The 14,619-nt window shown below is 34.3% G+C and overlaps 1 pseudogene; it reads right to left on the reverse strand.

Moving 5' to 3' along the window:
• Nucleotides 1-677: 677 nt before the first annotated feature.
• Nucleotides 678-9,884, reverse strand: LOC133173536 (PE-PGRS family protein PE_PGRS16-like; annotated as a pseudogene).
• Nucleotides 9,885-14,619: the final 4,735 nt, after the last annotated feature.

The following is a 14,619-nucleotide window of genomic DNA, read 5'->3' on the forward strand; positions in this document are numbered from 1 at the left end:
ATAAATTTCAAAGTTTTGTAAGGAACAATTACACAGTTAAATATTGTTGAATAGAAAGCTGTTGTTTAAAACGTCACAAGTAAAACAAAGACAGATAAAACTTTTAGTAGTTAATCTTTGATAATAATATAGTTATTTGTATAATGATTAAATTGTGGAGACATGCTTTGACAGCAACTATTTAAACTGGATAATATTGTCTCATTTCAGCTTTAAACATGCTACTTCAGAGTTTAAATTTTAAAAGATGGAAATTTTATTCAAAAAGCGTATCTACTCCAAACACTATCGACTAAGCGCTTATGAAAATTGTAACCGGTTACGATCTTTCCGACCGATTGGTCGGTTAACCGGTTAATCTTTACCATCCCTACTCTTAACATACCATCAGTGATGATGCCATGCGTGATATAATTGTGGTTAAGCGTTATTCAACTTAATATGCTCACCATTGTCAATAGAAAAATAAAAGTTTCCAAGCCATTGTGTGTTCAGTTACACAAGGGACCCATATACTTCCTTGGTTAGACAAATGAGTGTGTTTATCCTTCGACAAAGGAATAACAAAAAATATACTTATCGTTCAGATAATGTAGAAACTATTGCAATGCAACAAAACAAATTGTGTCTATGAATCATATAATTGTTTATATTGGGGATAATTTATCGATTTTCAATTAGTTGTTTCGCTTTCTCCTTGACGAGTACAATGAGGTAAAGGTAGGGACGACGTGTCGGTTACATTCTTTTTCGACACAGCAGAAGCTACAGGTCATCGCCATATTGGGGAAACCAGAGGGGTTGTCGTCCATACTGAGAATACAGTCAGGGTTAGTGGCCGTCTTCTGGTACCATTGCTTTTTACAAACAGCCTCAGTTACACATCTGTAAGCATTTTAAATTCCAATAGGTATAAAGCTAATAATTATTAAATTCCTACGTATAATTGATTTATTCGATTAAAATTAACCTTAAAACATAATAACTGTAGGTAAAGGATTATATTCCGAGTTCACAAGAATACTCACCCTTTGGTAACAATTCGGCCCCCTTGGTTGTCCTGCTTCACGGTCGACATACAATGGTGGGACCCAGTGGAACACGTCGTTAATTCTTGCGTCTGACAGGTTTGATCTTTACACGTATAACACTGGAAATCTAAACAGTAAAAAAAAACAAAAAGGCGAGTCCATCAGAGACAAAACCAAACAAAGCATTAAAATCCAATAGATTGTTCAGTATTTTTTATAGATACTTAATCTACGAATACAAGTAAATCAATGAAACAAATAAGGGAAAAAGAATCTGTACAGCTGTAGGTTTCAGCTAGGTTAGGCTTGAAATCATTACCAGGTTTATGGGTGGTGGTTGACGTGGTCGATGTTGCATTAACTGTGGATGTTGGCTGCATTGTGGTCACCGGGACCTTTGTGGTTGATGCTTTCTTTGTTGTCATGGTAGTTTTCTTTCCTGATGTGCTTTTTGATGTAGTTATCTGTGATTGTGTCGTAGTTGAAGGAAGACTTGTTGATGATGGAAGATTTGTTGTCGATGGTGTAGAAGTTGTTGGTGGATTTGTGGTGGTCGGAGCAACTGTAGTATGAACTTTAATAGTAGGTTTAATCGTTAATTTATCTGTGGTTGTCTTTTTATCTGTAGTCGTTGCTTTTTGTGCGGTTGTAACAGTTTTGGTGGTTGTCACTGATTGTGTAGTTGTCGCTGCTTGAGTGGTTGTTGCAGCTTGTGTAGTTGTTGTTGTTTGTTTAGTTGTAGCAGTGTCTGTAGTTGTCGCTGCCTTTGAGGTTGTCGCAGCTTGTGTTGTTGGAGTTTGTGTAGTTGTAGCTGGGTTTGAGCTTGTTGCAGCTTGTGTTGTTGTTACTGCTTTAGATGTTGTTGTTGCCTGAATGGTTGTAGCCACTTTTGTTGTTGTCGCTGCCTGAGATGTTGTTTTCTGTTTTGTTGTTGGTGATGTATTTGTTGTGTGGACTTTTGGTGGTAATTTGGTTGTGGACAGCTTTTTTGTTGTAGCTGCTGTCTTTTTATCTGTTGTTTTCATTTGTGTGGTTGTTATTTTTAGAGGTGTGGTCGCCGTTGAAGTCAATGAATGGGAAATTGTTGGCGCTTGTGTAGTTGTCGCTGCTTGTAAAGTTGTTGCCGACTGTGTAGTTGTTGCTGCTTGTGAAGTCGTTGCCGACTGTGTAGTTGTCGCTGCTTGTGTTATTGTCGCTGCTTGTGTACTTGTCGCTGTTTGCAATGTTGTCGCTGCTTCTGATGTTATTGGCGCTTGTGTAGTTGTCGCCGCTTGCGACACTGTCGTCGCTTTTGAGGCTGTTCCTGTTTGTGAAGTGGTTGCTGTTTGCAAAGAGGCCATTAATAAAAATTAATTGGATTCTTTTCAAAGCAGATTATAAAACTTTAATTTCAAGAAAGAACGTAATCGCTATACTGATTGAAGACTGATTTCAAAAAGAAATCATGAATTGGAATTTACTTTTGGTATCCTTTACATATTTACCTTGATTTGTGACTGGAGAAGATGTAGAAATTGGTGTTTTTCCTGCGCCATTCTGGCCTATAAAATAAAACAGTGTGTTTTTAATCTATCTTTGTATGAAGCTGGTACCAAGAAACCTGCTTTAATAATTAAGCACTTATTTTGAAAAAATGATTTATATTCTTAACTAACCTATTGATCCATTTGCTATCATCTGATTCTGACATTTAGGACAGGTTCCACCTCCTAGTAGCAGTCCTCCAATGTGAATGTGGATATCTAAATCAATTCCACCCTGTCCTCCATTTTGATTCCCATGATTTTGGCAACAGATTTGTCCATTATGGATGTGGCACTGTGCTCCAGAATTTCCATTATTGCCACTGTTTCCATTACCCCCATTATTGCCATTAGCTCCATTATTACCATTACCCCCATTATTACCATTACCATTATTATTCCCATTGTTACCATTGCCGCTATTACTTCCATTCCCATTATTTCCATTTCCACTATTAGCCCCATTTCCACCACTTCCAGCATTTCCCCCATTACCACCTGTCCCTCCATTGCCTGCATTGCCTCCGTTACCGCCATTTCCTGCTGTTCCCCCATTGCCACCATTTCCAGCATTACCTCCATTGCCACCATTTCCGGCATTACCTCCGTTTCCTCCATTACCTCCATTTCCTGCATTTCCACCATTACCTCCATTACCACCACTTCCTCCATTACCCCCATTTCCCGCATTTCCACCATTACCTCCATTACCACCACTTCCTCCATTACCCCCATTTCCCGCATTTCCACCATTACCTCCATTACCACCGCTTCCTCCATTACCCCCATTTCCCGCATTTCCACCATTACCTCCATTACCACTACTTCCTCCATTACCTCCATTGCCACTACTTCCTCCATTACCTCCATTGCCACCACTTCCTCCATTACCTCCATTGCCACCATTTCCTCCACTTCCTCCATTACCACCACTTCCTCCATTGCCACCACTTCCTCCATTGCCACCACTTCCTCCACTACCTGCATTACCACCGCTTCCTCCATTGCCACCACTTCCTGCATTGCCACCACTTCCCCCATTTCCTCCATTGCCACCATTTCCTCCACTACCTCCATTACCACCATTTCCTCCATTGCCACCGTTTCCTCCTGTTCCTCCGGAACCACCATTTCCTCCAGAACCTGCATTTCCACCATTTCCCCCTGATCCTGGTTTTCCGGCATTCCCATTAGATCCCGGTTTTCCAGGAGAACCAGGAGATCCGGGTCTACCATTTGTTCCTCCAGGAGATGTAGTTGGCTTTGAATTAGGTTTGTTTGGTCCCGTTGGAGGTTTAGGGTTGGGTTTACCACCTGTTGGTGGTTTTGGATTAGGTTTTCCGCCCGTTGGTGGCTTTGGATTAGGTTTTCCGCCCGTTGGTGGTTTTGGATTAGGTTTTCCACCTGTTGTTGGCTTTGGATTAGGTTTTCCACCTGTTGGTGGCTTTTGATTAGGTTTTCCTCCAGTTGGTGGCTTTGAATTAGGCTTTCCGCCTGTAGGTGGCTTTGAATTTGGTTTTCCACCTGTTGGTGGCTTTTGATTAGGTTTCCCGCTTGTTGATGGCTTTGTATTGGGCTTTTTTGCAACATCTTCGTCTTCAGCTCTCAATCGTTGGTCTTCCTCTGAAATTCACAAAAAAAAACGATCAGGATACGTTCTATTGTGCTCTTCAATTTTAAAGTAGGTTCGTTAACCACACTAAATTTTTACTGCATTTCGGTGCTTCTGTCACTTTGCAAACCGTGTTCGGTGTAAGAAACATTTAAACTTTTTATTTCAAACAAAGGTGGGATATGATATGAAGGCGATTCTGACTCTTTATAATTAAGACAAAGTCAACAACAGTACTAGTAGAAGTAGACAGTCTTGGAAATATTTATACTATGTCTTGAGGTTGACCAAATGTAAAATGGGTAAGGTTATTGGGAAACATCATAATTTTTTGTCCGGGGTATATTTTTGTAGCAGAGAAACATCCAAGCTTAATGTCTTGCACAAAGACTATTCATGTCCAAAGAAAGGTAATGAACTTGAAAATAATGTTATTCGTGGGACGACAAGATCAAATGGTTAAATCGAGTTTGGGTTGCAACCAAGAAACCAAATGATGACGAAAATTTCTTGATTCTTAATTTCTTTCTTTTTACTGATGTCATGAATAAAACTTTTATTAAAAGCTTGTGGAATCACGCGAAAAAAGGAGGTTTACAGCATATTGGTTTATAGAATACCTATCCCCTCCGCATTACATAAGCTTCCAGCGCAACACCACGTACAGGTACCCTCAAACCCGGTCCGATCTCCTCCGTAGCACTCCTCTTCATTGTTTTCCTCTTTATTCATACATGTCTAACAAAATATGTAATAAATAGCAGATCTCAACAATGTTAAAAATCTTGTTTGAAAGTAATTTTGTTCTCGTTATAATCTATTGGCACTTACTTTGGAAATAGTGCGAAATAAGGCAAGTTATTACAGCAAACTAAATTAATATAAAAAATGTTTTTCATTTTGGCTTGGATTTATCAAGCAAATTTTGTTAGGTATCTAATTTATAGATAATCTCATTTCAACCCTGTTACAATGAGTTAACTTCATTTTGAGGAATTGCAAGTTCATCAGTTCGAATCCTACTGACTGATGTTGTACCTGCATATGAGAGCATCCTTTGCTTACAAGAACCGATCCGTCTACATTGTAAAGTCTCTGGGTTACACAGTGCTCCTGAAAGTTAAACAAACATCCTTGAGTAATATCTATTTACAAAAACATTTACTTCTGTTAAGATAGCAGACATTATCAGTAGGAGGTAAATATTTATTTACCAGGTCCTTGAAAGGGATGAAAAAATTTCTATATATTTAATGAACTGAGACGTGGCAAGAAAATATGCTTGGTACAAACTCAAAATGGATTTTGGAATATCAAAAATCATGCTTTATCAGTATTCATAAGAGAGGGAAAAACTATAAGTGTCAACTTTATAACACTGTTATATTGCCCCAGTACAGGTTATATGCATTTATGCCCGTGTTCTTGTTGAAATGCTTTCAAATTTGTTGTTTTCCGGTTGGATGTGTCGCTTTTCTGCACATTGGCATTTTTTAATGAAAGTATCAAGGAAGCACGGAAAAAACTAATGTTACAGATAAAAAAAAAATTGAGAACCACCTTCCTAATTGTATTATCACAAACTGCCTCATAAAAGAATGTACACATTAGACAAAGCTTATTGAGAAATATGTGACTATGAAACAGATTTCAATACGTTGACTTTGTTAAGCATAGGTATGATGGAGTTGTTGGTGAGAGAGGAGGTTCTTGTATTTGTTCAATTCGATAGAGTATTTGGAGTTTACTTGAAATGTTCACAACCAGAAATCTCTGACAACACTGTAGCTCTACTGGTTTGTACATAAGATAAAAGAAGAGAAAAACAATAACTGAAACATAGTAGCTATGATAACATCAACAAAAGAGTTAGGATCCTTGGCTTAGTTTACTTGTGTACCAAGTCTTATTAAATTATAGAGAGAGAGAGAGAGAGAGCCTAGATGTTTTATGTAACCTTTACATAAGACTTACATGACCAGCTTGGCAGACGACAGTTTGGTTACATCCCTCACTTTCTTTGAAGTTAGTGCATGAGTAACATCTGTATTTTTCTGATCTTTCTTGAGAAGGAGCACTGCATATTAAAGTCACACCTGAAATAATTTAAATATTTATGTATTTATCTGTAAAGTCATACGAAAAAAAACTTGTAAACATACATGTAAATAAAAATATATGTAAAACTTTTGCATCAGGCAAACATGTAAATATGTTTGCATGATGCAAAATTATACATATATTTTACTAATGATTCTGAAAATACGGCTCTTAAATACACAGCTGAAACGAATACTGACAAACAATAGTCTTAACAGGATAACTCTTGAGAATGTAATTTTCAAATATGATTTTTACAGCACACCTTCAAAGTACTGTAATATGCAAAATTACTAAATCTCTTTCAGCGTCTCTGACTAGCCCTCAGATTTAAGTTTTCTCAATGTGTGTTTCAGAATAATTTACATATAATTTTCAAATTATTATATTGTTATGTTTTGAAATGGCAATATAACTCTTTCGTATCAAATATGTATTCGTGAAGAGAGGCGAGTCTGAAATTAAGAGAATCTAGATTTTGCTAAAAATTACACATATTTGGAATAAGTTCAATGTAAATAATAACGCCCTTGTCCTCTACGATACTAACGTAATTTATCAGTTGGTGAGTCTCTTGTTGATATTTTAGTAATCCATGTCATCTAAATGTTTATCATCAAGATCACCAAAAGTGTTTGATGTTTTCCCAAGATTCAAGATGCACGAGGAATCTGCACTGAAATAAAAGTATGCTTCTTCGTTTTCGTCCGATTTGAAGGGGGGCTTTCTGACATCAAATCGTGTTCAAAGACGAGCTAATTTTGATGAAAACTCTAAATGTGAACGAGTGGTGGGGTTGGTATGTTTTGGGAAATTCATTATTTATTAACAAGGAAGCTTTCTGCCAACAAAAGTTCAAAACTGCTATGACAAAAAGTCATGTTTACGGACAAATCTACTTTTAAAACATATTTGTAAACAACTTTTAGACTGCATATTTGTTTGGTTTATATCTGTTGTTTAAATGTAGTGTTTTCATCCAGTAGCATCTTTATACATGGATAATGTTTTTTATACTAAATGGAAAACTTTTTCCTATTTGGGGCGTATGTTTTGAAAACATTCTGTAACTTTTCCTTTTTTATAGTTTTTTCAATAGTCAGTAACATAAAAACTTACGACTTTTCAACACTTTATACAACCATTCCTCAAGATAAATTAAAAATTAGGCTTTTTTATATCATAAACAACTGCTTCTTCAATAAAAATGGAACTCGGAAATTTTCATATATTGTGATTGGTCATCAAAAAATTCCTTTCTTTAAAATCACTCTAAACACAAGTACTCTGAAGTTGATAGGATGCTGGATTTCCTAATTGACAACATTTATATAGTCTTTGGAGATCAGGTCTTCCAACAAACTCTAATTCCGACGGGGACTAGTTATGTTTCTTTATTAGCCTACCTTTTTTATATTCCTATGAAGCATTTTTTTTCGAAAACTTCTACATGAGAAGAAAACACTTGTTGTAGCCTTAAACTCGGCATTCAGATATATTGACAACGTTTTATCAATTAACAAGTTATTTCCATACATATGTCGACTCGATATGTCCCAATAAACTCGCAATAAAAGACACCACAGAGTCCATTTTTGGATGTTTTACTGACTATAGACGATAAGGGCCAACTAACAACTAATTTGTATAACAAACGAGATTACTTCAGCTTTTCCTTCGTTAACTTTCCTTATTTATGCAGTAATATTACGCTATTACCTGCATATGGGGTTTACGTCTCCAAATTTATTCGGTACTGAAGAGCATGTTCCGAGTATAATCAATTTTTAAACCAAGGCAGGCTACCGACAGATAAGTTGATGTTACAGGGATTTCAACAACCTCGTTTAAAGTCACCATTTCGTAAATTCTATGGTCGTTATTAAGACCTTTTTAGCAAATATAACCTATTGTTACATTTTCGACAGAGAAATACTGTGATTTATTTATTGAATAAAAGTGATATTCTTTCACGGTGTGAAAGGATACCAAAATGATATTCTCTCACAGTGAAAGGATATCAAAGTATGTTAAAAATAATTCCTGGCCTTTCATAAGATAGAGATAGTAACCAACCATCTTGACAGAGCTAAACCTGCAAATTTCTTCCCAAATATGTTGCTTAAATCCATGCTATGTAATGTTTTGAATCGCACAACTGGTAAACGTCTCAACCGCTCAACTATGATGTCAAGCCTATGACACTGTGTTAAGAAAAGACAGAGGCAAAGGGAAAATTAAAAAAATGTAATAAACAGAAAATTCAATGTTTTGTAGATGAATATGGAATTCATTTTACTCGTGAGACAGGATTTTTTTTAATATTTTCACTCGTGCTTCGCACTTGTGAAAATATCAAAAAATCCTGTCCCACTCGTGAAATAAATTCCATATTCATCTACAAAACATTGAATATCCTCTATTTATTGGGTCGTGTTTTGTCTGACATATACAGACAAACCTCGTTATCTCGAACTAAATGGGACTGAGAAAAAACTTCCAGATATCCGAGTATTCAAGATATCCAGGGTAAAATACTTAAAGAATAAGGGTTTGGAACTTCCAAATCACTAAGACATACCCATGGTATTCGAGATATCAGTGTTCCGAAGTTCAACTGTATTTCATTTCATTGTTACGCCCATTTTTTTTATTCTAAAATTGACTACGGGATATTCCTTCGACCTGATCAATACTTAGGGCTCATGGCGGGTGTGACCGGTCGACAGGGGATGCTTACTCCTTCTAGGCACCTGATACATCTCTGGAGTTTCTAGGGGTCCGTATTTTATGCCATATTTACAAATTTATATTGTGTGTAGATTTTATGAGACCGATCATTGTTCATTATCTTCTTTTTTTCATTTCATCGTTTGAACAGATTTTTTCTCTCAATATTTTGCATCCTTTAAATTCCTTTCATATTTCCTTCGAATAATTGCGATATGTTTTATTCTATTTTCACTTATTTACTACTATTTTTTCCCGCTTGTCATTTAAAACAGGTAAAGATTAACTCTTATATATTAATTAGGCTAAAAATCAACCCTTTTTAAACTTCATTTCAGGGAGAAGCCATGTGACAGAAAAGCATCAAATTAAGACAAAATTCTTAACCTAGCTTCCAAGACTGATTTTTTTTTTATTTTATTTTCTGTTTTTTCTTTATTTTTATCTTAATTTTTATGGTCATGTTTGATATTATTTAGTAACTCCCCCTTTTGTACGAATAAGACTCTTTTTTGTATATTTGTTTTTATTATTTAATTAATTAATTTAATTAATCATTTTTTTAATTTTATTTTTATTTATTTATTCATTCATTTATTTTTTTTTTATTTTTGTTTAGACATCTTTTACAACTTTATGTACATTGAATTTAAACACGAAATGACGGATTCTGTTTTTGTATTGATTAAATATTGATTTTGTAAAGACAAAACATATTTTGAAAAAGAAAACCCCCCAAAACAACAAACAAAAAAATTAACTTAAAAAGCAACCCTTAAGAAAAATTGAGAGTAAGAGTTTATAATTTTGGTAAAGCAATCATTAATTATTGAAAAGAAATATTTCATACTTACAAGCAAACAGTAAAATCAGAGGTTTGATGGCCATTTCGCGAGTCTCGAGGAGGGCACCTTCTGTTTATCTGTCCCCCGATGTTGTCCTGTCCATATAAAAACCTCATTCTTGTAGGAGGCATAAGATTAAGTTGTTTACTGAGCCTTATGAAGGGAGGGGATGACAACTTTCACTAATTTTCTAATACATTCAATTACACCCTAAAATTGTATCTATGTACGACAGGAATTCCCGACGTTAATCAAGTGTATAAGCGGACTAATTTTAATCTTTGCAACTATTTATGAAGGCACATGTAAGTGTTGCCTATCACAAAAAGGTTTTCTAATATTTATATTCCAAATAATTTGAATTCAATTGGATGGAACGATTAGGAGTGTGTTAATGAGCATTGCTTTGTACAAAGGCAAGGTGGTTACTATCGCTCCGTCTGAGGTTTTAGATTTTACAGAAACATAATTCTCATAAATTCTATATACACAGGCAAAAGTGACTTACATAAAATTTATATGAATTTCATGTAAATTCTTTGCATGACAAAGAGACGAAAAACAAGACATGTGAAATTTGTGTGAAAACTTATTATGTGAAAAGCCATTTTGACCTAACTTTCATATGAATTTTATAAGAAGAGCATGTCGCATAAAAATCCTGCAGATTAAACTTCACATGAAATTTCTAAAAAATATATATGTGAATATCATACAAACTTATTCACATGAAATTCGCATGAAAAAATATTTATATAATTTTTACATGATTTTCACATAATTTTCAAATAAAAAGATAATCACATGAATATCATGTAAGCCACTTTTCCCTGTGATATATAGGACTCCTCCTCCTCCTGTAAGAAGAGGTTTCAATTTTGGATACATGCTGTATTTCTGTATACAAATATTTATTGGCGCAAACACAATAGCAATAATTGGCAAAGGCACAACATATGATAAGAATCATCAATTGTTCATACATTTTTTACAATATTCTAGAATGTGAGGATATGCATAAACCATACAATCATTTGTATAATAATTTTGTAATACAATCATTTCTAGAAAAATGACATTTTTTTTTATAAATGAGTTTGTAATTTTCAGTATTTCTGGACATTGAATATTAAAGGAAAGCTTACCTTTTTAAGTATAAGACATACTTGATATTTTTCCTTGAAAAAATTCATCAATAATTCATCAATTTCCTTTCTAAAGTTAACCTATGATTATTGTATTTTTGGCAGCTGAATAGAAAATGAAATTCATCTTAAATCTCTCCTGTGTTGCAAATATTACAAAATCTTTTATATGTTGGTATAGACAAATGTCTCCCTTTTTCTATGGCAAGATAATGTTCAATAAGTCTCAGCTAATAATTGATCTTTCTGTACTCTTTTTTAATATTAATATCAGTGTATCCACAGCGTTTCAAATTATCAAAAACAATTGGTAAAATTTTAGTTTTGGTCAATTATGAATCTTTACATATTCCTCTTGTAAGCATTGATTCTTTGTTTTATGCTTCTCAGATAAGATTTTATTGAATTTTCTTTTTTAGTAATGAATGTAAATCCTAAATTGTTGAAAACTGAAAAAAACAAAATTATTCCAAGAGTTTGTTTGGATTGTAGCATTACAGCAGCACAATTAATGCCCATCGCATCTCAAATGATTGTTGGTACACCTGGTTTTCAAAGACTACATACATATTGTCAATGAGCATATTTTTACATCAACCTCAGAGTACCTTTGCGTAGAATCAGAATGTTTTTTTTTTTTGTTTTTTTTTTAAAAAAAAAGACCGATTACAAGATATGAAGATTTGCAAATTCCAGTGTTGTGCCCATGCATTGCTTTGGTCATCCAGTGTGTACTAGTATAGAGTTTAGTATAGAATAGCCGATTTCATCAAGCTGCATTTTTATTGGACCTATTTCTATTTCTCCCCTGAGACCTGATGTTTTAAATGTTGATAATATAAACCACCAAAACTTTGAGAGAAAAAAAACAAACGTGACGTGCTAAGACTTTTTTTTATCGAAATATACACAGAGTTACAGTCCTTGCCACTTTATTTCATTTCTTTTTAATTCCAAGAACGATTAATTCAGTTACATGTATCGATGATTCACTTTGAAGAGAGATTTTCAACAGTGCTAGTGTATTTTGTGACTTTCTAATTCTGTGTTTAGGTAAATTCTTGAGCCCTATAAGTGATATATCAACATATCTTCTAACATCGACAAGTAAATCTTAGAGGAACTATTTAATTACATTTTCTAACATAGACATTAAATCTTAGGGAACGGTTTAATCACATCTTCTAACATAGACATTAAATCTTACGGGAACGGTTTAATCACATCTTCTAAAATAGACATTAAATCTTAGGGGAACGGTTTAATCACATCTTCGAACATAGACATTAAATATTAGGGAACGGTTTAATTACGTCTTTTAACATAGACATTAAATCTTACGGGAACGGTTTAATCACATCTTCTAACATAGACATTAAATCTTAGGGGAACGGTTTAATCACATCTTCTAACATAGACATTAAATCTTAGGGGAACAGTTTAATCACACTTACAGTTCGTGTCCATGACATTTTATTACCTTTAGCATCACATTCTTTTTCCATTTTACGTTATAAATTTGCCAACAGCGAGGTATCCATCTTTAAATTCAAAGTAAAAATAAAAGTAACAAGATGTGTTTGTGAAACACTGATGCCCCCGTATGGCAACTTATAGCAAAGGTTAAACTTTCTCAAATGCAAATCAAATATGTTGGTACCCAAAGTAAGGTCTTGTCTCGAGGAATATACCTGTGAAATATGAAAGTCCTAGCAGCAACCATTGAATAGATATAGAAAAGGTTAAAGTTTTTCAAAAGTAAGTCAAACATCAAGGTCAAGGTCAAATGGTCAAAATTAATGGTGCCTTAGGAAAGGCCTTCTCACAAGAAATATACAGGTGAAATATGAAAACTGAAGCACTAATTGTTCAAAAGTTATGACCAAGGTCTAAGTTTTTCAAAAGTAGGTCAAACTCCAAGGTCAATGGATTACAAATGTTGGTATCCAAAGGAAGGCCTTGTCACAAGGATTACATATGTGAAGTATGAAAGGCCTAGCACCAACGGTTCAAAAGTTATGGCCAAGGTTAAAGTTTTTTTCAAAAGTAGGTCAAACTCCAAGGTCAAAGGGTCAAAGTTGTTGGTAATCATAGGAAGGTCTTGTCACAAGGATTGCATATGTGAAGTATGAAAGATGAATTACCAATTGTTCAAAAGTTATGGCCAAGGTTAAAGTTGGATAAAATTTTGCTAAACTGGGTCAAACTCCAAGGTCAAGGTCAAAAGGTCAAATATGGTGGTACCCAAAGAAAGGTCTTGTCACAAGGAATACACATGTGAAATATGAAAGCCATAGCTCCAACCAATCAAAAGTTAAGGGCAATGTTAAAGTTTTTGCGGACAAACAGACAGACAGACAGACTGACGGACGGACAGGGCAAAAACTATATACCCACGAATCTTCGATACGGGGGCATAAAAATAAGATCGTGTTTGATTGGCTATGCACGCCAATCGGAATACAGTATTTAATATTGCGCAACGCGTATATGATCTAATTATAACTGAGATATCAACATATCCTTGATTGTTTCAGAATCTGGAATCATTTAGAAACCAAATTATTTAGATGTCATTTTGTTTATTTGTCTGCGTTATCTATTTTTTTAACAGATAAGATTATGGTTAGACGTTGTGGAGGACTCTAGGTAGGAATCTAAATCTTGGGTGTCTATTTAAATTAATTATTTCCTATCCAGATAAGCTTGTATCATTACCAATGTCCTATGATTATAAGAACGATGAACATTCCTCTGGCGACATCTTGCGATGGTCGATTATTTTTGTTGAATTACCAGTATGCGAATATAATTGAATATTAAAGCTTATTTTGTTAGTTTACGCTGAATTGAATAAAGATGTCAATATATCCCTGTATATACTTAAAGTTTAAAACTACTGCTTTCATAAGAGTTTGCAGAAGTTTGGTACTGTCAAAAAAACTTTTTTTTTAATTTTAAAGACTAACCGATTGTTTTCAATAAGAGCGTGATGCTTTTTTTCAATCGTCAAAGTAAAATATTTCGTTTTTGCAATCCTACCAGCCAAAACATTCCATTGATTGCACCAAGAGCACATTTATTAATGATTGAAAAGGGCCCGGGGGATATACTCGTGCTCTTTGAGAGCATAGAGCATGTTATATTCGTCTATTGGAAGTTGAAAATGAGCAGCACTTTATTTCGCCATGCTCACTTTTTGATGTCTAGGAATAGGCTAATTAAAAAGAACTTTTATTATAGGCTAAGTATGTGTAAGATTCCTACAGAAAATAGTAACACTTAGAAACTCATTTAATATTAACTAAAGAAAAGGCTTTTCCTTGAAAATATTATATTTAAATAAAGCAGAAGTCTTTTAAAATTATAAACTTACTTTGTACTCAAAAGACTGAAGGTTACGTAATTTTCAGTGCATACATCTATTTAAGGACCCTCTATATACTAGAGGAAAAGATTTTTTTTGGACATTGAGAAAATTATAGCGTGTAAAGGTATAAATATTGAGCTTAATTATTTCATTTTCAACACAGCGTTCCTTACATTTACCCCCAGGAAAAATTTTCAAAGACAATGAAGTATGATGAACAGAAATTACTGTTGTTTACCTAAGTGGACAAAATACCTGCAAAT

The sequence above is a fragment of the Saccostrea echinata genome, unplaced genomic scaffold (assembly GCF_033153115.1).
Source record: "Saccostrea echinata isolate AGI-Se365-2 ecotype Australia unplaced genomic scaffold, CSIRO_AGI_Sech_v1 ptg000056l, whole genome shotgun sequence".
NCBI classification, from domain to species: domain Eukaryota; kingdom Metazoa; phylum Mollusca; class Bivalvia; order Ostreida; family Ostreidae; genus Saccostrea; species Saccostrea echinata.